The sequence below is a fragment of the Suricata suricatta genome, chromosome 5 (genome assembly GCF_006229205.1).
Source record: "Suricata suricatta isolate VVHF042 chromosome 5, meerkat_22Aug2017_6uvM2_HiC, whole genome shotgun sequence".
Lineage (NCBI taxonomy): Eukaryota > Metazoa > Chordata > Mammalia > Carnivora > Herpestidae > Suricata > Suricata suricatta.
The window spans coordinates 119,090,249-119,106,406 of NC_043704.1; the positions used below are offsets into that span (position 1 = coordinate 119,090,249).

The 16,158-nt window shown below is 38.4% G+C and overlaps 1 protein-coding gene across 5 annotated transcripts in view; it reads left to right on the forward strand.

Annotated features, from left to right (window-relative positions):
* TFDP2 (transcription factor Dp-2) overlaps positions 1 to 16,158 on the forward strand; it is a 113,204-nt gene that overhangs the window by 54,527 nt on the left and 42,519 nt on the right. The gene's annotated exons all lie outside the window — the stretch shown is intronic.

Genomic DNA, 16,158 nt, shown 5'->3' on the forward strand with positions numbered 1-16,158 from the left:
CCCTAAACAATACTGAGTGAGCCCGGAATGTGTGACAACTTGATTGAGTTGATCACTTCAAGTATACTCTCGAAAGTCTGCATTTCAATTACAATTAGTATTCTACCAGCCACATCTCTTATTTTTTGACATATATAACATCCTCATTCTTTGAATTTTAATAAGGAAGTGAATGTTTCTGGATAAACTATGACATTTTAAGTAGGTACAGTAAAATTTTAAATAATACATTTACTTAAAAAAAGTTTTAAGGAACTTAGTGTGGGTGGGAAGGGGGAGTGGAAGAGGAGGTCAGGCAGAGAGCCTTTCTTTCAGTTAGGGAAAGCTCTGATGAAGAAAAAAGCAACAGATGTTTCTTCTGTTACAATTGAGGTTGTTTTATTCAAAATTCACAGTAGCTGGAATGGGGAGGGGAGATCATAAATCTGACTTAATCAGGGAATAAATAAAACTTAGTCATTTAAAATTTATTCTTTTATACTCAGAATTTGAGAATCAGTAAAGTAACATATTCCGAGTAACATACCTTTTGGAGAGGCTTTTTTAAATCTTACAAAGGTTAATGTGTAATTAATGGAAATGTGGGAAAGTTAATTTTAGTGCATTTAAGCAATGGAAAAAATCATTAAATGCTGTAGAATATTTGGGGGAAACAGCATTATAAAGTATATAAGGAATACTGAGGTTACAAAAGTTTGTAATTGCACAATAGGTACTGAGGCTCAAAATGAAATTGCATTAGGAAACATTATTTGCATACCGTGAGAGGGAGACTTTTATCTTCAGTGAGAAGCATGAGACTTACTCCAAAAACATCTTTCAATAAGAAATGCGGGAGGAACATTTTAAGTTTAATTAAAATGAGCCGCTAAAAAGAAAGGTAGTTAGCTTAGATTGGTTGCTAATGGACAGAGAAGAATGTTTATTTGCTGAAATAAAAGTAGCAAAGGAAGAGCTTGGAAGCTGGATGCTTGTAATGGAAGCAGTCAAAATAAAAAAAATAGTGTTTGAATTTGTGGAATACATGAGTAAAAACCTTTCCCTTTGCAAGTAACAAAGAGAAGTTCTGTACTATTGTATAGTGTGCATTTATACACATTACAACTTTATTCATTTTTTAAAGTTAGCTTTTGAAAAACCAGGCCTGAGCACCAGATCTTTCACAAATTAGGCACTTAGTAAGACTTCGCCATGCCCTACACTGTAAAATTATAGTGTAAGAGTAGATAATAGCCAAAAAATTTTGTGAACCACAGTTCAAAATTTGTGTAAGGAGCAAATATTAAGTGGTTTTCCGAATGTTTAATTGGCATAAAGAGAAGACAGGAAAAGATACCAACATCTAAGGAGATTATTAAGAATTTCTCTTGCTCTTAGCTGGGATCTGTTGGTGTCCCTAAAGATTTTCTTTGTTTCAAATGATGGCAGAATATTGATATTTTGAAGCTTTTCAGATCATTGTTTTAATTAAGATTGTAAGATTCAAAAATTGATCTTCATATATTTTGCTTTTTTAAGGAATAGCAGTAGGTAGCAGTTGAGGATTTTTTTTTCTCTCCAGGATAAGTGAAATAACTTACGTGGACTTTATTTTTTTTTTTTTAATGTTTCTTTATTTTTGAGACCGAGAGAGACAGAGTGCGAGCAGGGGAGGGACAGAGATAGAGGGAGACACAGAATCTGAAACAGAGCCCGATGCAGAGCTCGAACCCACAAACCGCGAGATCATGACCTAAGCCTGAGCCCAAATCAGATGCTTAACTAACTGAGCCTCCCAGGCACCCATACAAGAACCAAATTCTTATAGAACTTTACTTAAAGTTCCCTGCAAACTTCTCAAGTTTTCAGAAAGTCACAAATGTAAATGACAATCAGTGAGCTGATACAGGTCATTCCCTGTGCAGAGAAAACAGGCTTCTGTTGCTTTCCTGACACAACTTTATAAAAGGTCCAACCTTAGAACAAGGAAGGACTCATGACCTACAGTTTAGGTGTCACCCTCTAAGCCTCTGACATTCTTGGGGTTCCCTGGTGGAAGAGTAATGAACAGAGCTGCCTTCCAAGCATTGACTCAGACAATTCCATGTCTTGCAGTGAGACTCTGGAGCCAAGGCAGAGTAGTAGAGAGGTCTGATTTCAGATCTTAGCAAAGGCACGTAATGGCTGTGTGTCACTTACATGGACTTTAAAATGGATTTACAAACTATATAGGTATAACTAAAGTAAGAACTTTTACCACTGTGACCAAAGTAACATATGTTAGATGAAGTAGCCCTAAAAAATGTTGGTGGCTCCCCACATGTGATACATAATTATGACACAATCCTAGATTGTAGGTATTAAAAATGTGCATCACTTGTGATTATAAATGTAGGCACGACAGTAGGCTACTTAACAGCATTAGCAACAACAATACAGAAATCTTTGAGACTATTAACCCTTCAAATTAAGAGCAGTATACTGAAAGAAGAATTCTAGAGTGAGGTATCTGTGGTTCTTGCCTTGTATATATGAACTCTTTAGCTCAAAACTGGGGTCTGGGGGAATCTGGGCCTTACCTGTTCATTGTTTTCCAAGTTAGAATACCCAGAGAGTGACTGCTGTAGACTTTCTTTCTGCCTTACATATATGTGTTCAATTAGAAACAACAGCAACCTAGAAATCTCTCCTTTCTGAGGTGGAGGTCAGAGGGAAGATGTGCCTGCTACCTGTACTTTTCCAGAAAGAAAATCCTTCTGCATCATTGTTTAGGAGCAGATAAAATAGTATGAATATTGTGCTTTAAGTATATTATAAGTTAACTCTGGTGGGTGGGTCCAGGAACCTATCCTGTAATGATAGCATTACTTCTTTCTACCAAGTCTCAAGCAACTAGTTTGCAAACAAACTTTTGGATCTTGACTCTAAAGCCAGAGACCATCAGTAGGGAGCTTTGTTTTGGACATTTTGCCAACTTACGGTGCAAAGTTTGTCACTCTCTTGGCAGTTTCTCTGGCAGAAAAATGAAGACACTGCTAACTGAGCACTTACAGTATGTCAAGTAGACCCAGGGAACTTATTTTTTAAAGTTTGCAAAATCTGTTTTGTTTCTTTTGAAAAATGTTTTAATGGTTAAGATTTTAATTAAAGGATTATTGTCGATGTTGGTGTCTGACTTTAAGGTGTTTTGCCCTTAGAATATGATTTAGATGTAGCTTCAATAATAGTTCTCAAATGGAACATATTGTTGGAATAATATTGATCATTGCCATTTTGAGTATTGTATTATGGAATACAATGATTCCCTCTTTAATTTGGTAGGGAACAGAACTGCTTTGAAAAACTCTAATTCATGGGTGGTCTTTGGTCTCCTTGAGTTTAAGTGTCTTAAGGTTTTAAATTTAAGAATGCAACTTTTAAATTATAGGTTTGTCTGTAGTCATTGCCATCTTTTATAAAGTTAGAAAAATATCTCTCTTGACCGTGAACTTTAAATGATTTACTCATTAACATGGTCTGGGGCCAGTTACCATGCTAAAGGGGTTGTGGGCTTCTTCATGAGGATGATTTCCAGTTCAGAGCGCTTGAGTATCTAACCCTTGTAAATTCGGATCCTTGTGGTTGCACACAGCTCCCTTGATCTACTCTAGCCATTCAGTGGCTGTTGGTTTAAGATAAAACGGGCTCCCTTCCTCTCACTCTTTTACTCGGCATGCGCACAGTGTCTGTGTGCCATCTGGTGGGTGTATTGGCTGTGGTGACGGTACTGAAGTAGTGGTTGAATGGACGCTAAACATTGAAAAGCTGTAACATTTAAGAACTGAGACGGAAGAAAGGTCACTCACCTCTTCTTTTTTTTTTTGAGTTAAGTGTAATAGAAAGAGTCTATGTAGACTCCATTGCTTCCTTAATTTGAACAAAGGAAAAGGGACCTTGAAGCAGTCTCTCCCATATTTGTTAAAAATATGCATTCCCACATCGTTTCTGATTTTTTAGATGTTGTGTGGAGCCCGGGAATATGCGTTCTGCATAAGGACACTAGCCCCCTTTACCCCTTGTGCATCTTATGACCAGGCGCATTTGGGAAGAATGGCTATAAAGGATTTGAAGAGCCACGCTGTCTGAGGCCATATGGTGAACTATTACTATTCAAGTTTTAATCAGAAGATATATTGTCCAAAAAATGGAAAATCCTAATAAGCATTTAGAAAAGAAACGAGAAAACTAAGATTTAAAGGTTTCCTTCAGTGAGCAAGATCATAAAAAAAGGACAAAATGACATGTATTAAGATAAAGAAGCCAGTGAAAAAGCAATAGGATCACACCTATAGATGAGACCAATGTTTTAAAATAGACATTTAAAAAATACTGAAATGGGAGCACCTGGGTCGCTGAGTCAGTTAAGTGTCCAACTTTTGATTTCGGCTCCAGTCATGATCTCATGGTTCAGGAGTATGATCTCGATATCAGGCTCTGCTAACAGTGTAGAGCCTGCTTGGGATCCTCTCTCTCTGCCTCTCTCCCTCTCTCAAAATAAGTAAATAAACTTAAAAATGTATATATTGAAAGAAAAGGTCCTACAAAGAAAACCTAGTGAGAATGGATTAAGATCTCTTAGCTTTGAGGTTTGAGGAACTAAATGAAAGCAACTATAATATTCCAGATACTAGAGCTTGAATTAAGGAGTTCATCTAAGAAGTGAAGAGGCACTGTTTCTGGCATACGGGAAAGTGAAGGAAGAAATTCTTTTCTCTTTTCAAAGTGAAGAATCCAGGGCATTTATGGTTTTAGATACCAGAGAAACAGCAAATCATTTTCAAAGGTGTCCTCCATGTAAAAATGCTTATCAAAGCCAAGAGAACAGATTTGATTCTCTAGGCAAAGTATGTAGGAAAGACTGACAGAAAGATTTATTGACCTATGCCCTTTGGGCCAAGAGCCTGATTCTCATTAGGGCCATTTCAAGGATTCTTTCTTTGGTTCCTGGAAAGATTCTGGTTGGATGGTCCACTTAGGGGAAATCCTACAAGTCCTGTGTTCTGACAGCTGCAAAAACATCGAGGCTTTTCTTCCAGGCCTGTGATCTGTAGGAATGTGCATTTCAGATCTTCTGTCCTTATCTCTGCACTATAGAATGCTTGAATTCCATTTTAGAACCAGACACAGAGGGGGAGGTTCTAGAGGTCACTTTAACTACTAAACTTTGGAGATATTAGGAACTTTTATCTTCTGTTTCGCATACCTTCCATTTGCAGCAGTGTTGTGGTTATGGTTATGTAGATATGCTCTATTTTACTTATATTACAGGTTTGGTGTTTCCAGTTGGATATGCTTTCTTTTCAAATAATTATGAGTTATTAATGTGTTTTATTTATGAAGATAGTGTGTGGAACTGTTGAGCCTGAGTTACTTGTCAAATACATATCCTCTAAGCCATTCATATTTTTTCTCTCTAGTCTACTCTTCAGTGACATATATGGCTTTCTGGTTGGCTGGCTGATATTAGAAATATAGTCTTAGGGTGTGGAATCTTTTCTCATTGCAGAATGAATTGGCCTATTCTAGAATCAACCTGTGACTTGATTTCATTAGTACTGTATTTGAAACCAATTGATAGTTCTTTACAACACTTACTAACAAATAGCTAAAAGGTTAGCACAGAAAGGAAAGAAACACTTGACACTTTCCTGACTCTGCTTATTCTCTGGTGGAAATGTTAATCATGAATGAAATAAAAGCATGTGATACTGTCACATAAATAGGCAGATCTGTGGAGCAGAATAGAAAGTTAATAAATTGACCCAAATAAGTAAGCAATCAAGGTAGCATTTTATATCAGCATGGAGGAGGGATTATTAAAAGTAGCCATGGGGGGGGGGGGTTGGATCTTTTACTTCTCACATCGAATAAATTCCAGATGAGGCAAGGATGTAAAATTTTAAATGAAGGCATTAAAGTATAAGAAAATAATGGAGGGGGGGTGTTTAATACAATCTTAGCTTATAACTAATGGTAGCTAATTTCAAAGAACAACATAGCCAACTGGAAATACCAAACCTGTAAGATACATAGAACGTAGCATGTCTGTGTATAATGTGCACCTCCAAGGAGGAGAATAAAGATAACTAAATAAACTTTGCAGTTACTTTGAGCTTCATTTTTATATTTAAACATACTTACAGACCTTTTTGTGTATGACACAAAAGTCACAAAAGGAAAGAATTACTATAAAATTGACTATCTTCTTTTAAAATGTGCTTAGAAAATCATATATAAAAGCAAAAGGCAAATGTCAAATTGGGAAAAATATTTGCATCAGATATAACAAAGTGTATACTTATTTTTTTAATGTTTAAAGTGGTTTTGCCAATAAAAAAAGAAAACAGCCAATAGAAAGATGGGCATAAGTTTCAGGAAGGAAAATTTGGATGACTTAAAACATGTTAGCCTTACTCATAATAATAAATTAAAACCAACGTAAAATGAGAAACTTTTTAATTTAAATGTTGACAAAGTTTGATTAACACACTGAGATGGTAAGGATATGTGGAAATGAACATTTTCATACATTTCTGTATGGAGGGTGAATTTCTGCAGTTGCTACAGCCAGAGTGTATAAAGACCTGTATAATCATTGCATTATTATTTGTAGTAATGAAATATTTTATTATTAATGGTTATAATAGTAAAAGCTTTTCTCTTCCTAAGGGATTGATAAATAAACTTCTAGAACTATAAAAAGTAATACTGTGTAGCTAACAAAGTAAATATTGAGGTAAGCGTGTGTATATACAGGTTTGGAAAGACATCTAAGATACAGTTATTAAGTGGGGAAGAAAGCACATGCCAACTGATATAGTACTCAACTACAGGGGAAGGAAAAAAGAATGTTTTGCATATATGTTGGTATATGCTTAGAATCCTTTTGGAGGGTTATATACACCCTGGCACCAGTAGCTAGCCCTGGAAAAGGGAATGGCTAGGTGGTGCTGGGGATGGGAGGAGACTTATGTGTCTGCTGCTTCTGTATCATATGCTTCCTCTGCATCCCTGCAGACATTCATGTATTCATTCACTCATGTAACAATATTTGTTGAACTCTACTGTGCGTCAGGCACCCTGTGCTAGGTGCTAGAGATAACAGCAGTGGATGAGATAATGAAGCTCCTGTCCTTATGGAACTTAAATTTAGGGAGTGGGCAGGCTATGGACAGATAATAACCCCCGAAGCAAGTAAATATTAAACGTCAACATATCATATAGAGATAATTACTCCGGTGAAAAATCATAGTAAATTAGGAAGTACTAGTATAGAGTGGTCAGGCATCTGTGAATTGATGGCTAAGCAGAGACTAGAATGAAGCCAGGGAATAAGGCAAGTAACTATCTGAGGGAAGAAAGCAAAAGGAATGTATAATCTATAATTAGCCTCTTACTAATGAGTATGAAATTACCTAAGTCACTTTTCCCCCCTCGTTTTTATTAGTAAGGTATCATTTACTTAAAGTTGTAAAGAGTTGTACAGCTTTGACGAACACATACACCACCACGAAGTAGGTCGTTTGCTAAGTATTTAGAGCTGAAAGCTTGCCCTGTGAGGTTGGAGCCTGTGTATGTGTATGGGATAGTCCGCTCCTTCTGATTTGAGATATTTATAAACCCATAAAATAGGCATACTCTTTTTTATAGTAACTTACTAATTTGGTTATTCTAGGAGGATATGATATAGGCTTAGGTGAACCAATTCAAGCCAAAAGAATTTTTTCCCCCAGAAACTCAGTATTGTGAAAAAATAACTTATATTGGCATTGTGCAGACAAACCACAGTTATTTCACTGAATTTTTCACTTTAATTGAACATATTGAAGGTAACTAGAACCCTGTAAAGAATTATGAGTGAAAGAAAAATCTTTGGTGTCTAGACAATTCTAATGGAAAACAGAAAGACCGTAATTACTAAGAAAATTGAAATAAAATTTCGAGCCAAAATTGTGACTCTGCCAAGATTTGGCATAAGTTTTCAGTGGTTTTTCCAAGCCACTTCCCTAGGTGATTGATCTTATTTAGTTAATTCAGGGAATTGCCAGAACCAAAATCCAAGCAGGCCTTTAAATTTTTGTTTTTAATAAATATACCAACTGCCAGGAATTGGCTTCTGGACAGTGTCAGGCCGCTGTTGCCAAGCAGCTGTGAATTAATGCCAGGTACTTGGGAAAAATACTTTAGAGTTGATTTGGTTTACTTCTTTTGACCTGACTGAAACTTTGGGTTATTGGATGTTTATAACCTATTTAAGTATGTCCTTTTGAGTCAAACAACTTTTTAATCTCAAAAAAATTTTTTTATGTTTATATTTTGAGAGAGAGACAGAGAGCGCGCGTGCGCGCGCAAGCATGAGTGGGGGAGGGGCAGAGAGACCGAATCTTGAAGGAGGCTGCAGCCTCTGAGCTGTCAGCACAGATCCCGATGCAGGGCTTGACCACAAGCCCTTGAGATCATGACTCGAGCCAAAGTCAGATACTTAACTGACTGAGCCACCCAGGCGCCCCTTGAGTCAAAATTTAAAAACTTTTCTTTCTGCTGCTGAACCTAGTTGATTTGATGAAAGTAAACAACGTCTAAATACATGGCTTTTATTTCTGAATATTACAGTTACTGAAATCCTAGTGGGGTGCCTTTACTTCTAAAGCAGATTTCATTTTTTAAAAAATATTTTTGTTTACTTTTGAGAGACAGAGAGAGACAGCGCGAGCAGGGGAGGGTCAGAGAGAGACGCGGGGCTCGAACCCACGAACCATGAGATCATGACCTGAGCTGAAGCCAGACGCTTAACCAACTGAGCCACTCAGGCGCCCCAACAAATTGATTTTAAAGTGTATCTGGAAGAATAAAGGCAGAGAACAGTCAAGAAAATTAAAAAAAAAAAACAAAAAACAAGGAATAACAAGGAAGAGGGGAACTTTAGCTTACCAAATTTCAAAATTATTATACAGCTGAAGTGATTGAAATGTGGTATTGCTAAGTGGCAGATAGAAAAACCTTGACAAAACAGAAGTTAAAATTCAGAAATTATTTCACGTATACATGAAAATTTTATATATGGCAAAGGTAGCAATTTCAAATCAGTGTGTAAAGGATGGATTATAAAAAATGTTTTTGATTGTGCATCTGAATACTAATATAACACTGTATGTCAACTATACTTCAATTAAAAAAAAAAAAAGACACCTGAAAGAAATGTTTCTTAGACAACAAACTGTCCACTTGGATAAAAGAAACCTTAGATTTTAATTTCTCATCTTGTACAAAAATCAATTCCAGAAAGATTAAATACTTAAACATAAAAATTAAAGCCACAAAAGTATTTAAAGAAGTGTAATAATAGTTTTTTATACTTTGGGGATGAAGAAGGCCCTTCTGAGCATGTTACAGAATTTAGAAGTCTTAAAAAAATTTTTTGTTAATGTTTATTTTTCAGAGAGAGAGAGAGAGAGAGAGAGAGAACGAACATGAGCAGGGGAGGGGCAGACAGAGAGAGGGAGATGCAGAATCTGAAGCAGGTTCCAGGCTCCGAACTGTCAGGACAGAACCCAATGTAGGGCTCAAACTCATGAACTGAACCGTGAGATCATGACCTGAGCCGAAGTCAGATGCTTACCTGACAGAGCCACCCGGGCGCCCCAGAATCTAGAAATCTTAAGTGAAAACAGACTGACAGATGTGACTACCTAAAAACAAGTATTTTTCGAAATAGCAAAAGACCTAATATGCTTTAAAGACAAATCTCAGACTTGGTAAGCAAATTTGTAATACATAGGTCATCCTTAAAAACTATCCTTAAAAATTTTATTTACTTAACTTCCCACTTATAAGTCAACAACAATTAAACAAAAATCAATACAAAAATAAGCTGAGTACATGAAGAAACCAAATATCTACAGGCATATGAAAAGATTCCTGATTTTAATGAAAAAATTAACACTTCCTTAAAAAAGAAAATTTCTCATCTACTAGTTCGATTAAGATTAGTAAGTTTGATAATGTTCTGAGTTGGTAAAAATGTGGCAAAACGGGTGCATTTAAAAAATGTTTACTTGGAAGAAAAAATAAGGGGTGCTTGGGTGGCTCAGTTGGTTAAGTGTCCAACTTTGGCACTCAGGTCATGATCTCACAGTTTGTGAGTTCAAGCCCCGTATCAGGCTCTGTGCTGACAGCGTGGAGCCTGGAGCCTGCTTCAGATTCTGTCTCCTTCTCTTTCTGCCCCTCCCCCACTGGTGCTCTGTTTCTGTCTCTCAAAAATAAATAAATGTAAAAAATATTTTAAAAAGCATTTACTTGGCACCTACTACGTGTCAAGTACTTATGCTAAGCACTATGGATATCCAATGCAAATGACACAGTCCTCTGCACTCAAGAGACTAACACCTGTTGGTGAAGGGGATACTGGAGAGTCTTTCTGGAGGACTGTAATTAGAGAGGATTAATGGGTCTGTGAATTAGAGTACGAATTTTAAACAAGTGCTTCAAAACAATTACGTACATTTTAAAGCTCCTTTCCGCTTTAACAAATGTCCTTTCAACTGCCCTTCATTGCCTAAGTAGTAAGCTGATCCTTGATCTCTTCATCCATATCACAATTAGTAATGGGACTACCATCTGACCAGCAATTGTTCTGCTGGATATATATCCTAATAAACTAAGCAGATAAAAACAATTATACATGTCCTAGGACTGCAGCATTATAGATAAAGGCAAACACCTAAAAACAATTTAAATGTTTAAACATCTTTTGGTACATGAATATGATGGAATATTATACGGTCCCTAAAACAAAATTACAAGCATATATTTGCATGGAAAATGTTCTCATTATAAGAGACTATGATTAGTAGGATTCCATTTACCTAACTACATTTACACCTAAGTTTATATAAGCATAAAAGGTGTGGCAAGATAAACAATAAATGTTAATAGAGGTTATGGTGAAGAGAAATGTTTTACTTGTTTTATACTTTTTTATCACTTAAAAAAACATTTTATGAACATGCATGTGCAAAAGCTATTGCCATTCTGGAGGAAAGAGATAGAGAGGAGGGAAGAAGAATGTGAGAATCCAGGCGCCTGGGTGGCTCAGTCAGTTAAGCAGCCAACTTCAGCTCAGGTCATGATCTCACGTTTGTGGGTTCGAGCCCCATGTCGGTCTCTGTGCTGACAGTTCAGAGCCTGGAGCCTGCTTCAGATTCTGTGTCTCCCTCTCTCTTTGCCCCTTACCTGCTCACACTTTGTCTGTCTTTCAAAATTGAATAAACATTAAAAAAAAAAGAGGTACAAACTTCCAGTTATAAAATAAGTCAGTCCCCAAAATTGTAAAGTGGGGCATGCAGTCAGTAGTATTGTGGTAATGTATATGTTGACAGGTGATAACTGCACCCACCATGGTAAGCATTTTGTAATATATGTAATTGTTAAATCACTGTGCTGTACACCTGAAATCATGTAATATTGTATGTCAGCCATACATTAATTAAAAAAATAAATCTGAGGGGCTCCTGGACGGCTCAGTTGGTTAAGTGTCTGACTTTGGCTCAGGTTATGATCTCACAGTTTATGAATTTGAGCCCCACATCAGGCTCTGTGCTGACAGCTCAGAGCCTGGAGCCTGCTTCAAATTCTGTTTTTACCCTCTCTTTCTGCTCCCCTGTGTGTCTCTCTCTCAAAAATAAACAATTAAAAAATAATAATAATAAATAAATCTGAGAGTCAGCCTTGTGTAGGGTTATGCTCTTAGACCTCACATGTTGTCCTGCCTCCTACTGAGTTTATGACACAGGTCCATCAATTATGTAGCTAGCCTCCCCCTAGAATCATAGATTATTATTCTCCAGTCAGGGTGGATTCTTAAGTTGGTGAATAACCGTACTTGGGACATTTGATATAACCTTAGTCTTTAACAGTTTGTAAGATGTGCATGTTATATAAAAAACAAAAATGAGTTTCATGGTTACAGAGGGAGGAAACTTTGATATACCGGTTCAAAATAATAAACAAAGGACCTAGCATTTTAACTTATTTCAAACTCATTATAAGTGATGGCACTTGTTGAAAAGTCACAAAAAAATGCAGTTTAGGCTGTATCACAGGAAATATGGCATCCAGATTGGAAAAGGTGATAGAGAGTTCCAATCTGTGCTAATCAAAAACATTTTTTAAGTAATCTCCTATTTTCCCACTGATTTGAAAATGCTACCTTTGCCATATATAAAATTTTCATGTATACATGAAATAATTTCTGAATTTTAATTTCTGTTTTGTCAAGGTTTTTCTATCTGCCACTTAGCAATATCGCATTTCAATCACTTCAGCTGTGTAATAATTTTGAAATTTGTTAAACTAAAGTTCCCCTCTTCCTTGTTATTGTTTTTTGTTTTGTTAATTTTCTTTTATAGTTGCATAGTTTTGTTTATCTATTTTGTGCCAGGGACTAAACCAGCTATTAGGAATACAAAGCTCAGAGACCTAGCCCACGTTGAACTATGTAAATGGTAGCTAGAAAAATTTGTGAAAAATCAGAAGGGTACCAGGACCTAGAGCACAAAGGCTGGCCAGCTTTTAAGGAGGAGGTGACACATGGACCCGAGGCGTGGGAGGTGGAGCTATGGCCCTCACTAGCTCTGAGACCTTGTATAAATTATTTAAGCTCACTCTGTCTCAGTTTCTTTGTGTATAAAACAGTCTGCAATAATACATTTTACACTGTTGTCCTAAGCATTAATGAGATGATGCATATATATGAAGTCTTCCGAACAGACTCTGGCACACAGTAATGACTTAAAAAATGGGATGGCAGGCGTGTTGAGGTGCTAGGAGGTAGAAATGTTCCCAGCAGAGAGAGACTTCCAGCAAAGGAAAGGTTTGTGCTAAAGCTGGAGTGGTTGAGCTGGGGCCTTTCTGGAACTGTAAAATATTTAACCTGTTTGGAGTGGAGGGAATAGCTGAAGATGAAGCTGGGAAGGAAGGCAGGGGGTAGATCTCCAGATAAGAGCAGTTGTGCCGTGTCGAAGAGTCCGAGAGGCATTGGGCATGCTCTGGAATCCTGGAAGGCCTCAAGTAGGGGAGTGTTCGGAAGAGTTTCCCTAGTTGAAAGATGGGTTTGTTTTCAGACGTGTGGAGGGGCTAGCTTCAAATAAAGCTACTTGAAGTAGCATTTCCAGTTAGAGTGGTGGTGCTCAGCCCTAAGTGCATGGTGGGGCCTTCTGGAGAACTTTCAACAGTGTGACGGCCAAGTTCACTCCCAATCAGTTTTATCAGCAGCTCTGGGAGTGGGACTGAAGCGTTGGCATTTTTTATTGAGTCCCAGATAACTCCATTGCACAGGCACCATGGTGAATCACTGAGTCAGAGGATAACTGTAATTTGAATCAGATTTAATAAAGTTTCAAATTAAACAGGTGCTAGCAACATAAAGGAACCAGAGTTAAGAAGATAACAAGTAGGCTATGGTGGTCAGTTGAATGAGGAGGGGGTTGATTATTTCTGGATTGGGTCACTGGGATGATAATAATCATATTATCAAGACTCGGTTGTATATCAAGACTGAGAACATGAGGGAGAAGCAGGTTTGTGTATTATTAGACCTTGCTGAGTGGGCATTAGAAAGATAAGGAATTTGATTTTAAAATGTGGGTATTGAGGGAAAATGATAGGGGATAAATGGGCAGAGAAAAAACTGCGCATGCTGCAGTTGAAAACTCAGGAGAGGGGAGGAGCCAAGGTGGCGGAGAGGAAGGGAGCTCTGTAAACTTCGTCTGCCCCGTCTATTGAACTGAGAAGGTCATTACTCTCATTTCCAAGAGCGGAAGGAGAAAATACAGACTCTAGAAGGAAGAGAACCTCAAGGATACCCAAATGAGTGAGTGCGAACTGGGGAGATCGGAAAACGGGCCAGCCTGAGACGGGCAGGGGAGGTGGGAGCCCCAGCCCAACATGGGGCAAGCGCGCGGAACCCGAGAGACAAAGGGAAGAGACAGAGAGACTGAACACGCTCATAGTTCTGTCTCTGGGAAAGAGGTAAAGAACGCTTAACTGTGCTTGGAGAGAGAAACTCACTCCATAGATAACTGCTGGGTAGCCCGAATCCCGAACCCAGGTGGTGCAAGGGAAAGAACAGCTTTCAGCCCTGCGCCATCTTGGTGGGGAATCAGTGGCCGCTGCCACGGCAGCATCAGGGGCGTTCACTCGACCTTGGTTTTGGGAGTGGGAGCATGCACCTCATTTCCACGGCACATCTTGCCCCCAGCATTGGCCGCGCGAACCCTGAATCCCGGGTGCCAACAGGGAAAAAACAGCCCCCACCTCTGCGTGATCCCGGCAGGGAGTTGGCGGTGGTGGAGACCTGGGTGCGCGCTCAGGCTGCCAGAGGTCCCAGCTCATTTCCAGCAGCTCCTGGCGCCTCTGGCAACAGCTGCGCACTCATTCCTCCCCCAATGCAATCGCGATCCTGGCTGGGGGTTGGGTCTGTGAAGGTGGGCACTTTACCTCCTGCTGCGCATCTCACCTCGGGCAGGGGCAGCCGAAATCCCTGCCTGAGCCAAGACAAACTGATTCCTACCCCTAAGAAGCCAGCCACCAAAGCAAATACATCTCATCTGTGGTAGCATAAAAGTGCATGGACTGGAACTTTGAACTGAGGCGGTCCTGGAAAATACAACTCAGCTCAACCTTGGCACAAGGAGAGCGGACTCATTAGAGTGGCCTATAGTGTGTAGTTCAGCAGAGCTTGGCGTGCCGCCATTCTGCTCTCTGCAGACACTAAGGTGGAGCCTCTGAGAGCAGCCTCCAGGCCTACCACACCAAAGCACGCCTATCCACGAGGGGGAGCTGCTGGTATTTTTTTAATATAATTTTTTTTCTTTTTTTCTTTTCTTTTTCTGTAAATATTTGTTATTACTATTACCTTTTTTTTTTAATTTAAATTTTTAAAAATTTTTACTCCTTATTTCCCTTTCTCCTTTCTCCCCCTTTTTTTTTTACCTTCCTGCAATCCAGATATATTCTCCTATATCTCATCCCTACCTCTCCCCTCAAATGATCATACACTCTTAGACTGTCCATTGTCCTTTGTTGTCTCTGACGCCCTTTATTTTTTTTCTTCTTCTTCTTTTCATCTCTTTCCTCTGCATTTTCTTTTTCTTTCCCCCTTTTAATGTATTTGTTTGTTTGATTTGTCTGTGTGTTTGTGTGTTACTGTTCCCTCTGTGTTTGTCTGTCTATTTTCCTTCTTAGGACTACACCAAGAAACAAGCCAAAGTGTGCAGGACAGCAAGTCCCAAATATTGCTGAGTAGGGAATAAAATATTCAAAGGCACAACAAAAGAAACTGAAGACACCATTAAAAGAATATTTCCTGAAACGACAGGCCCTGGACAGTCAATAAACCTCCTTTAACAGTGAAATATTAACAGGTGCACAGTGAACAACGAGCTTTCGGAAGGTGACAAGAGACAGCAAACTAGCAAAAATGACAAAATGACGGAACTCTCCCCTGAAGAACCTCCAGGAGGAAGTCACAGCCACAGAACTGCTCAAGGAAGATCTAGATAACATACCAGATCAAGAATTTAAAAAACTTGTCATAAAATCAATTGCTAGGGTTGAGAAAAGCATCAAAGAATCAACTGAGACAATGACTAGGCACTTTGAAAATAGGTGTGATGAGTTTAAAAAGGCTATAGATGAGGTGAATAACAAACTGGATGCAGCCACCTCAAGGATTGATGAGGCAGAGAGAAGAATAGGTGAATTAGAAGATATAGTTATAGCAAAAGAGGAAGCTGAAAAAAAGAGAGAGAAAGTAATCCAGGAGCAGGAAAGGAGAATTCGAGACGTGACTGATACAATCAAAGGGAACAACATCCGTATCATAGGAATTCCTGAAGAGGAATACAGAGAGAAAGGTCCTGAAGGGATACTAGACCAAATTATAACTGAGAATTTCCCAAATCTGGGTAAAGAAATAGACATTCAAATTCAAGAGGCACAAAGAACCCCCTTAAGACGTAACTTGAATTGGCCTTCAGCACGACATATCATAGTGAAACTGGCAAAATATAAAGAGAGAATTCTGAAAGCAGCTAGGGAGAAAAGGGCCCTCACATACAAAGGGAAACCTGTCAGAGTGGT